General features: G+C 36.9%; 1 pseudogene; it reads left to right on the plus strand.

Annotated features, from left to right (window-relative positions):
• Positions 1-2,639, plus strand: part of LOC101958695 (oligosaccharyltransferase complex subunit OSTC pseudogene) — a 28,092-nt pseudogene extending 25,453 nt beyond the window's left edge.
• The last annotated feature ends 8,785 nt before the right edge of the window (positions 2,640-11,424 follow it).

The raw sequence follows: 11,424 nt of genomic DNA on the forward strand, positions 1-11,424 counted from the left end.
GGTTGTTACCCCAAGGCTCTCTGTTATCTGCTGTAGCTGAATATGTCCTTTGGTTTTCTAGTTCTGAACTTTTCTCTAAACCTTTTAAATAAAATACTGTCCCTTTTCTTCTATATCTATTAAAATACTAACTAATCCTGAAACCAAGGATTTGTGACTTTCTTTCCCTTTTTTTTTTAATGGTACTGGGAATTAAACCTAGGGTTATTTTACCACTAAGTTAACCCCAATCTTTTTAGTGTTTTATTTTGAGACAGGGTATTGCTAAGTTGCTGTTGTTGGCTTGGAACTTGTGATCCTCCTGCCTCAGATTCCTGAGTCACTGGGATTATAGGTGTGCACCACTGCACACCTCTCAGGATTTGACTCATATATTGAAATGACTGCTCAGTCCAATGAATTGAGGATGGACTGACTGTAGTGGGTGGGGGTGAAGGGAGGCCTGTTGGCTGTTCCAGTAATGACCTGGGAGAAACAGTGGATATACTTTTCTCTCTGCAGGTTTAAATGAAGGCACCAAGCACATCAATTAGGTAATCAGACAATGAATAAGAATTCTTTTTAAAAGGTCTCTGTGTGATAAAGTTTTCTAATTTTCCACTCTTCTATAAGCTCCTTAAGTTTGGAAACTAGGTTTGTCTTTTTTTTTTTTTTTCTGAGATGTTGTTCATGCTGACCTTGAATTCTTGGGCTCAAAATCCTGCCTCAGCTTCCTGAGTAGCCAGGAGGACAGATATGCCACCCTACCTCCAAGGGTCTTGTCTTTTTTATAGGTTTGTATCTATAGATGTACCCAACACCTAGAATAGTGTCTGGAATAAAATTAGTATTCAATAAATACACTTGCAATGAATGATTGAGTAATTTTATCCACCCTAATGCTAGTCACCCTAATTTTGTGACTCAAAATTTGATTAAGGTTTTGTTCATAAGTGAATGTTTGGTAAAAGACAAGGAAATGGACATAGAATTTCTGCTTATGAATGAAATATCTCAAGGAATGTATCTAGTCCAAAAAAAGGTTAAAGAGGTTTTTTACTAAATAAGTAATTATAAGTGGGGGAATGTGATTTCAGACTGGTTATAATAAAAATTATTCTACTAAGAACTGAACAATGTTCAGATATATAAAGTGATCCAATGATCTTTAAAATTGAAAAATTAGTTTTATTGATAATTAAATAAGGTATTCATATGTTATATTCAATTCATTCTACTGTCTTTCCTATTCCCAACCCCTCCTCTTCCCTTCATTTTCCCTTTGTCTAATCCAATTAATCCAATGCACTTCTATTCTTCCATTTCACACCCCCACCTCATCTTATGGTGTGTTAGCATACACTTATCAGAGAGAACATCTGGCCTTTGGTTTGAGGAATTGTCTTATTTCACTTAAGCATGACAGTCTCCAAATCCATCCATTTACTGGCAGGTGTCATAAAGTCATTCTTTTTTATGGCTGAGTAATATTTCATCATATATATGAAACATTTTCTTGATCCATTTATTTGTTGAATGGCACCTAGGTTAGTACCATAGCTTATCTACTGTGAATTGAGCTTCTATGAACACTGATGTGGTTGTGTCACTGTAGTGTGCTGATTTCAAGTCCTTTGGATATATACCAAGGAGTGGGATAGCTGGGTCAAACACTATTTCCATTCCAAGTTTTCTGAGGAATCTCCATAGTGCTTTCTAGAGTGGTTACACCAATCTGCAGTCCCACCAGCAATGTATGAATGTACCTTTTTTTCCCATATCCCCACCAACATTACTTATTACTTGTATTCTTGATAATTACAATTCTGACTGGAGTGAGATGAAATTTCAGTGTAGTTTAATTTTCCTTTCTCTAGTTGCTAGAGAAGTTGAATATTTTTTCAGATATTTGTTGACCATTCATATTTCTTCTGCTGTGAAATGCCTGTTCATTTTCTTTGCCCATTTATTGATTGGATTATTGGTGCTTTTTTTTTGTGTGTGTGTGTGTATGTGTGTGTGTGTATTAAGTCTTTTTGAGCTCTTTAAATATTCTGGACAGAGTTGATGGGGAGGGCGGGCCTGTTTTATGGGTGGCTCATGGGGCTGCAGGCCTGAGAGCTGCCCCGGCCGCCACCAACCTGGAGACTTTCTACTGGGTCTGTTCTTAGTGCTTGAATGTCCCAACCTGAAGCTGAAGAAGCCGCCCTGGGTGCACATGCCGTCAGCCATGACGGTGTACGCTCTGGTGGTGGTGTCTTATTTCCTCATCACCGGGGGAATACTTTATGATGTTATTGTTGAACCTCCGAGTGTTGGCTCTATGACTGATGAACATGGGCATCAGAGGCCAGTAGCTTTCTTGGCCTACAGAGTAAATGGACAATATATCATGGAAGGACTTGCACCCAGCTTCCTGTTTACAATGGGGGGGGCGGTTTAGATTTCATAATCCTGGACCGATCCAATGCACCAAATATTCCAAAACTCAATAGATTTCTTCTTCTATTCATTGGATTCGTCTGTGTCATACTGAGCTTTTTCATGGCTAGAGTATTCATGAGAATGAAACTGCCGGGCTATCTGATGGGTTAGAGTGCCTTTTGAGAAGAAATCAGTGGATTCTGGATTTGCTCATGTTGATGAAGTTTTAAAGGCTGTACCTGGGGCTGGGGATGTGGCTCAAGCGGTAGCGCGTTTGCCTCGCATGCGTGCGGCCTGGGTTCCATCCTCACCACCACATACCAACAAAGATGTTGTGTCCGCCGAGAACTGAAAAATAAATATTAAAAAAATTCTCTCTCTCTCTCTCTCTCTCTCTCTCTCTCTCTCTCTCTTTAAAAAAAAGAAAAAAGGCTGTACCAGTCTTCTACTATGAAATGTGGAAAAGAATAAAAAGCAGCAGTAGAAGAAGTATCAAGTGAAAACATAGGAAGTAAATGAAAGCTTGGACTAGAATTTCTTGGTATCAGAGACAAGTTTATCACAGTATTTTTTTTCCTACTGACCTGTCCAACGATGTTAAGTGTCATTTTCTTAGTTTTTCATTTCCTAAATATACTGTTCTTCTAAAATTATAATATTGAATAAAATGATTATTTTTTACAAACCCCTTTAACATTTTTTGGAGATATTTCTGATTTTCAGAAATTAATGTGAAATCAGGAAGCAAGATCTCTGAGAACTCTTGAGAACTGAGAACTCTGGACTGCTGATCCGCTTCACTGATGGTGCTTTGCCTTTAAACAGTGTGTGTGATGGTACGTTATTTCACATATGTATGCAAGACTGTTTCCTGAACAGTAAGATGTATGAAAGGAGCAGAAATAAATAATTTTTCTAATTAACACCCTTTAAAAAAATATTCTGGACATTAATGCTCTATCAGGTGTAAGTGGTAAAGATTTTCTCCCTTCTGAAAGATATATCTTCAAGCTCCTTATTGTTTCTTTTGCTGTGAAGAAGCTTTTTAGTTTGAATCCATCCCATTCATTGATTCTTGATTTTCCTTCTTGCACTTTAGAAGTCTTGTTGAGGAAGTCAGTCACTAAGCTGACATGATGGAAAGTTAGGCCTACATTTCCTTCTAGTAGGTGCGGGGTCTCTGATCTAATGCGTAGGTCCTTGATCCAACTTTGAGTTGGAGTTTGAGGAGGGTGAGAGATAACATATGGATTTCCAGTTTTCCCAGCACTATTTGTTGAAGAGGCTATCTTTTCTCCAAAGTATGTTTATGTGCCTTTGTCTAGTATGAGTTAACTGTATTTATGTGGGTTTGTGTCTGTGTCTTCTATTCTGTTCCATTGGTCTTCATGTCTGTTTTGGTGCCAATACCATGCTCTTTTTGTTGCTATAGCTCTGTAGTATAGTTTAAGGTCTGGTATTGTGTTGTCTACTGCTTTGCTTTTCTCTTAGCTTGACTTTTCTACTTTCCTATTTTCCCCTGATTCTCAAAGAGTATTCCTATATTTTCATATTCATTTCTTCCTGTGGTCAGATTTATGGTTAAGAAAAATAACAACCAGCGGCTTCAAAGGATCTATAGATATATTAAGAGATTTGCTATAATCGTCTCATTTATAATTCATTGAAGAATAAGATTTTCTTATTTTAAAAATGTTAGTTTTATTTAAAGACAGAAATTCAGTTAATGATATGGCAATACTGATGTTTCTATTTATTTTTCAGAGTTTTTGAGGAAAAAGACTAAGTCTTCATACTCTCTTGATTGCATAACATTTGTTCAGTCAGTTAGCAGATAATTATTGAGCATTTTCTATATGTCAGATTAAAAATGAGGTGTTAATAACACTAAGATAAAATTTTGCTTCCTTCTGCCAGGAACACATAACTTAGCAAAAGACATTTAAAAAAGGAATTTAACACAGTAAAAGTGATGAAGCCCATATCTGTGGGAGGGAAACCAGCTATTGGGATAGTGGTTTTAGATCAATTTTGCCAGAAAAGTAGGACTTAAGTTGAAGTGTAGAGATCCAGATAAATGGCTCATCCAGAGGAAAGGAGAAAGGGATTCCAAGATGACAATATGTATGAAGAATAATCATCATGAAAGGGTATTGGTATAGTCACATGCCAATGAACAGAGCATGATGTGACTGGAGAAGGGTAGGGAAGGGCATGATCATGGAGGGTTTTGGGTTTTAGGCAAAAGAATTGTGAACTTCACCTTAGGCAAATTCCTGAAGAGTTTTAAACCAGAATGAATCACAATTAGTTTGTACTTTATTCAAAGTGATTTCTGGTAGCAGAATCGTGGCAATGAAGAACTAGAGAAGACTAAAGAACTTGAGCCAAGGAAAACCATTATGCTTGCAAAAAAATTGAAATAGAGGAATTATTTGTGGATGAATGAATGCTGAAGAATTATGTTTAATGATGTTGGCAATCTTTTTTTTTTTTTTTTAAACCGGGGAATGAACCTAGGGTTGGTTAATCTCTGAGCCACATCCCCAGTACTTTTTATTTTGAGACAGGGTCTTGCTAAGTTGCTTAGGGTCTCACTAAGTTGTTGAGGATGGCTTTGAGCTTGTGATCCTCTTGTCTCAGCCTCCTGAGTCTCTGAGGGCAGCTCCCTTCATTCCTTCTGTCATGCTTCTCAACTAGGGTTGACTCTACAGTTGGAAATATGTGGAGATGTGTCACTAGCCACTAGGGAGGCCAGATAGTTCCAAAGCATGGGACATCACACCTCAAAAATATTTTCTTTATGATGTAAGAGTGTTGGCCAGACCAGAACTTTTCAATGCCTGCATTACTTACTCATTAGTAGATGAGCAAGGTTTCTGCTCATCTGGTTAGTTAAAGCAAACATCATCTCATATCTTATCTCTGTGCCAGTTTATGAGTATAAAAAAACTCAGTTTATGAGTAGTCCAAAAATGTTGTCTATTTTCTCCATTAAATTTCATTGCTTCTGTGTAGTGTACTGTTCAGAAACTGAAAATATCAGCATCTTGAGGCAAAATATCAAAAGTGGACCTCTGCCCTAAGTGCTTCCCACTAAGTCTATTGACTCCATACCCTTTACCTGACCTGCTATAAACTTTCTAAAGACTATTTTTGAGAACTGACAAGTATGATTGCTTTGCACAATTTCTAGGAGAGGAAACTGAGACTTACAGAGGTCAGGTAAATTACCCTCCCAAGGTTACAGATAGCAGATGCTATAGATGAATTTCAAACCCAAACATTCTGACTCCAAAACTCAGCTGCTTAACTGTTACACAAAAAATTCCTAAGTCAGTACTTTGTTGTTTTCAAGTTATATTTGGCTTCTTTTACATCATTGTGGAATACATTCCAATTATTTGGGGATTACTTTTTTTGGGGGGCAGGTATCAGAGGCGCTTAACCTCTGAGTCACATCTCCAGCCCTATTTTGTATTTTATTTAGAGACAGGGTCTCGCTGAGTTGCTTAGTGCCTCGCTTTTACTGAGGCTGGCTTTGAATTCATGGTCCTCCTGCCTCAGCCTCCTGAGCCATTGGGATTATAGGTGTGCACCACTGCACCTGGCCTTGGGGATTACTTTTTTTATCCCAAATGTCTGAAAGTCTGTGTTCAATCCTAACCTAGGTATTCTACTCTATATGTTATAATGAACATTGTTGCTGAAAGCTCTGTCTTTGTCCCTGATGCCAACTCAATAATGAGAACATGATTTTGAGAAAAAGGAAAAAGAAGGTTTATTGCTTTGCTAGCAAAAGAGAAACACAGGAGACTCCTGTCCCAAAGGCTGTAATTCTTCCCTTCAGCGGGAACAGGGGGCTTTTAAAGGGGTGATTCAAAAGCTACATTCCACATGTTCTCTGTTGGAGTTGTAATTTACTTGTTAGTTTGGGAGACAATTATTTCTGAGATCTTCTGGTACCATCTTCAAAAGTCTGGATTACTTCATTCCTATAGTGGGTTAGTGAAGGCATTCTTGTACCCACTGTCTGACAGGGTCACAGAGCGGGGGATGCTGTGGCAGGGCCACACCATCTGGAAACTGAAACCATGGGGAATGTTAAAGTGTTTTGTTTATGATACTCATGATATGAATAACAGGGCATATGTCAATCAATAATAAAAGTACATATTGCCTGAGATTGCAAGAGAATTCCCAGAATGAGACTAGAATACAATTAAGACATGCCCCAAGATGAAGAATAATCATCACGAAAGGGTATGGATACAAACAATAGTGCTATTCCTCAAGAAATTCATTCGAAAAAGATCACAAATCGAGGTTCCTGAGAAAAGCTTAGCAATGTACACTAAGCTCCCCCTCTCCATTCTAAAGCCACAACCTGTGCAACATACATTCCTGGCCACTAACAGACCCTCCTTTGCCTTACACAGGAATTCATATTGAGAATGGGAAACACATAGTTAATGACAAATGGGTAGAGGTGCAAAGTCTGCTCTTTGGTTAAAGATTACAAAGACATAAGAATTGGTGTGCTTTGACCAAGGATAAAGGCAACTCTTCAAGAAAGCAGTTAAATAGGTCATGTGAAAAAAAGGAAATTACCTTGGAAATTAAAAACAAAATAATGTAAAATTAATATAGATATATTTTAGGGGCACTTCAGAGTAGTAGGCTTTTAAGTAATCGACTTTCAGTACTTTAAGTGTGTTTTACTGGGATTTTAGTTTAGAAGTAAAAAATCTTACCAATAATCATATGCATGCTTTAAAGTTAAAGGTTAATGAAATAATAATAGGTGTGCTTTAAAGTTAAAAAGTTAAAAATAGGTCAGGAAACATGTAGTTAGAGTTACGTAGCCTAGCACCTAGTGATTCAGGTAAAAACGTAAAAGCTTAATCATGATTGGCAAAGGTTACAGGAAAATGTTTTAAACAATGTAGTCAAATCTTAGGTAATCAATACGTGTCAGAAAAGACTGTAACTCTTGAAAATTATGTAAATCAAAGAAGTTTTGGGCTTGGAGGCTATTCATTAACTACGGAGGAAAAAACACCTGTAAAAAAGGTATTAAAAATAAAGGCCCCTCTATGGGCAGCAGATTTTTCTGGAAGCTGCTCTTAACTTGCAACCTGTCTTCTACTGTCTTCTTCTTTTGCTGAAGCCACTCCTCCTCCAGGGCCCCTGGATCCCAGCTAGGGCTGGACCCTGGCAGTGGGTATGTGTATTCAGGTATAGATAAATTTGCTTAAATGGGGAAGAAAGGTAATCTTGTTTCCCCTGAGATTAGGCAGGAGCAAGGATAGAGGAAGAGAAAGAAACATGTCCATTTAAAAAATAAATTGTAGTGGCAGAAAAGCAAGGGCTATATTTAAGCATAAAGTGGACCAATTTTTCAACATCACTTATCTTTTTTGCGTCTATTATTAAAATAAAGCAAGTGTGCTAGTTTGCTTTCTGGTCTTTCAAAATGAAATTTAATAGTTTGATTAAAATAATTCTTGGGGCTGGAGTTGTGGCTCAGTGGTAGAGCACTCCCCTAGCACAGCAAGGCACTGGATTCAATCCTCAACACCACATAAAAATAAATAAATAAATAAAATGAAGGTATTGTGTCCAACTACAACTAAAAAAAATTTTTTTAAATTATTGAACTTTTATTCTCAATGGATACCATTTACAATTATGTTCTATCAAAATCATATTCAGTTTGTTTTTGTTGTTATTTTAAAAAACAGTTTACACTGGTGGGAGGGAAAGGGAGGGGGCAGGGGATTATCAAGGATGGTGGAATGTGATAGACATCGTTATACAAAGTACATGTATGAAGACTTGAATTGGGTGTCAACATACTTTATATACAAACAGAGATATAAAAAATTGTGGTATATATGTGTATTAAGAATTGTAATGCAAAACAAAAACAAAGTATATGTATAAAGGCATAAATTGGTGTGAACATACTATATATACAGAGATATGAAAAATTGTGCTCTATATGTGTAATACGAATTATAATGCATTCCACTGCTGTCGTGTATTAAAAAAATAAAATCAATAAAAGATAAAAAAATAGTGTTGTGATATGTCTAAGATCTGCTGTAGTATGGAATGTGTTTATCCATCTAAATAAGTATTCTGGGAACCTTTTAGTTTAAAGTAGCTCCTTAAATATGTGGTTTGAATCATGTTGCTTCATCCTTGCCCTTTTAGCATATTAATGTCTAATTCAAATAAAACATGATGCAATCTCCAAAAAAAGAAAAATAGTTTACACTGACAACTAAAGGTGAAAGTGATAAGAGCTCTTTGGATGTCTCAGCCCATGTAGCAATCTAAAAATCCCCAAATGAAGAACTTGTATTGCAATGTCATCTTCTTCTTCCTCCTTCCCAAAATTCTCTTCATCATTCTCATCAATTTCAGTGGCAAAAGCCTAAGGAAGAGCAAAATATTTGTCCTTTGAGCTAAAACAAAACAGATCAAATGGCTATATTTATGTTTGATAACACTAATGATAAGCCGGGTGCAGTGTGCACACCTGAATCCCAGAAGCTCAGGAGGCTGAGGCAGGGGGATTACAAGTTTGAGGCCAACCTCAGCAACTTAGCAAGGCCCTAAGCAACTTAGTAAAATCTTGTCTGAAAATAAAAATTAAAACGGGCTGAGGATGTGGCTCAGTGGCTAAGCACCTCTGGATTCAATCCTTGGTACCAAAAACCAAAACAATCCAATAATAATAATGATGATATTATTATATGAATATTATAATACTCATATAATAATATCATCATTATTATATTATATCAACTATAATATTATATGAACATCTCTCCCAGGCCCATACTTTGCCGTTGTTGCCATTCAGTATCTTTATCCATAGCCTGATTTTAATGGGAGCAATAGAAGTCTCTGTGCACATACACAAAAAGTATGATGCTATTTTCATAGAGCTTAAGATGATTTTATTATAAAGGTAATAATGTGCTCTTTTAATAAAAGGATTACACAGTAAAAAAATTCTGTTTTAAAAATGAGAAGTCCTCCATTTAATGTGAAATATCTGCCTTTGAGAGGAATTAATTCTCAAGAGGAATTAATAGTTTTTCAGTGTTATGATAATATTGTTATGTGTTTTTCAAGCTAAATTTACATGAAAAAGCAGTACACAGCCCAAACTATATAACATTTGCTGTATTTAAAGGGGTTATCATTTGAAAAGTTTTTCCTAAATAAATTGCTTAATTGCTTAAACTTTTTTACAAAACATTTTTACAATTTTATTTTTTTAAATAAAGTTACAATAGAGAAAAAGTACTATCTAAAGAAAAATAAATAAATAAAAAGAGGTTGGAGTGTGACTCCATTTAAAAACAAACCAAAAACCAAAAAACCAAAACACAAATACAACAACAGTTACACTAAATAAAGTTACACTAAATAAAGTTACACTAAATAAAATAAATAAAGTTACACTAAATAAAATGTCCACATTTGTGCAACTTAGGGAGGTAAAACTGGGATTGTTTTAGACCCTCCTGTAACATATCATATCATATAAAATATATCCAAAAATAGTTATATATAACTTTTGAAATACATTGCAGTTGGTAACATTATATTTTTAAAAGAAAAATATTAATTAAATATGTATCACTATCCATTAGTATTTTGGAGTCCGTTTAATTTTCCCCCAATCTTAAAAATTGAGGTAGTCCTCAAAAGTCATACACCCTTAGTTCTGCCCCTCTAATGATTAATGGGTAATTGTCCCTGAAGCTAATTTGAAAAGCAAGTTGACTCATTCCTGCTCTTCACATCTTTCTTTCAAACTGTAAATTTTTAATAGTTGTTTATTCTTTATTCTTTTCTTTCTTAATTAGTCTGATAAAGTTTCAGTTCTTCAGCTAATAATTTGCGGGAACATAAATATTCCTAAATTCACTAGTCGCAGAAAAAAAGTTGCAATAGAAGTAGATCGAGACTGTATTGTTTGGAGAAATGAGGAAATTTTTGTATGTTTTTAAGGACTGATCTTGGTGAGAGTCTGGCTCTGGATGCAGGTGAGCAGTAAATTCTGACACCAGATTGCTTCCTTTTTTTTTTTTCTACTAGGGTGTGGCTGTTAACTTGTGTAACAAGGAAAGCATTTTGTGTAAAGATTTGAGGTGTTAGTGCATTTCTCAGAAAGCTATATTATCTTTTTCATCAGTGGGAGTTTCTCTGAGCCTTTCAACAGAAAATAATGATGTTTGAAAAGCTCAAGGTTGAGTAAATTTGAGAGGGCTGTCAGAGTTCCATTTAATCACCCTCATTACAGTAATTTCCCTACTACCTAAATATTTGACCCTCCTGTTTTAGTCACGGTAAGCTGGGAGTCTTAAGAATGAGAATGAGAATGAGAATGAGATTCTTGAATGAGAATCCAAGTTGCAAATGTGACGACCTGGGTCATTGTTTTCTTAACTAATCTTCACGTTATCACTTGGGTCTTTCGACACTATCCTCAGGACAAAGGGTGGGGGTGTCAGGGGCACAGGGTTTAGCAAGAGTAGGCTATTTGTGTGACCTGTTTACAGGTTACTAGGTTTCAACACCAAGTTAGTCTTTCTTCGTGTCTTGGGCAAAACTCCGGCCCGAGGTCACACAAACTGCGGGTGGCTCCCAGGAGACAGCATGGCAGCTTCCCCAGCGCCGGCATTCAGGAATGTCACCTGCAGCCTGCAGGACCCAACACCGCGTGCTCCCACAGACTCGCTACACCTCACTTTTTGCAGCCGGAGGGCAGTGGAGGAGACGCTCTAGGCGACGCCTCTGCTTCCAGCCAATGAGGAGCAGGGATTGCGTCGGGGCTTACGCTCATTAGTCGGTGCTGGCTCCGCCCTTAGGTGATCGCGTACTAATAAAGTCTCCCGTCCAGGCAGAGCTCGGCTATTGTGCACCGGGGTTTGGCTCAGCCAGCGTGCTTTAGCTCTTGGTCGCTTTTACTTCTTCTGTTTCTCTCCCGTCCCAACG

This window comes from Ictidomys tridecemlineatus, chromosome 11 (assembly GCF_052094955.1).
Source record: "Ictidomys tridecemlineatus isolate mIctTri1 chromosome 11, mIctTri1.hap1, whole genome shotgun sequence".
NCBI classification, from domain to species: Eukaryota; Metazoa; Chordata; class Mammalia; order Rodentia; family Sciuridae; genus Ictidomys; species Ictidomys tridecemlineatus.